Below are 415 nucleotides of genomic sequence, written 5' to 3'. Positions count from 1 at the left end.
GAGGAGATAAAAAAAAATATTTTTCATGTTATTTTGACGCAAGATATATCACTAGATTATTTTAGAAATAGTCAAATGGTAAAACGTGATTTACTTAGAGTTTTAATGATCTTTAATTGGAGATTCTGCGAAAATAAACTCAATTTAAAGAGATGCGGCCATCTCACGCAGCTAATGCTATGTCATCGTTCTCAAGTTCCCTCTTGATTATTAGTCTAAGACGAAAGGGGGAGAATTTCACAATATTTTCGAGAAGACGGCAGGGATGTAAAAAATAAACATGGCTGATTATTTCAACAAAATTCTGAGCTTCTAAGACGGTGAATTATGGGTGATTCTTGTCCGTACACACAGCCATGAGTGAAAATACAAACACAGTAATGTGTGTATACAGACGAATCTTGTATGGTTTCCT

General features: G+C 34.2%; 1 protein-coding gene across 1 annotated transcript in view; it reads left to right on the top strand.

Moving 5' to 3' along the window:
• LOC119594247 overlaps positions 1-415 on the top strand; it is a gene marked incomplete in the record, with an annotated part of 93,703 nt that overhangs the window by 18,596 nt on the left and 74,692 nt on the right.

The sequence above is a fragment of the Penaeus monodon genome, chromosome 33 (genome assembly GCF_015228065.2).
Source record: "Penaeus monodon isolate SGIC_2016 chromosome 33, NSTDA_Pmon_1, whole genome shotgun sequence".
In the NCBI taxonomy this organism is placed as follows: Eukaryota; Metazoa; Arthropoda; class Malacostraca; order Decapoda; family Penaeidae; genus Penaeus; species Penaeus monodon.
This window is presented reverse-complemented; position numbering and strand designations above follow the sequence as displayed.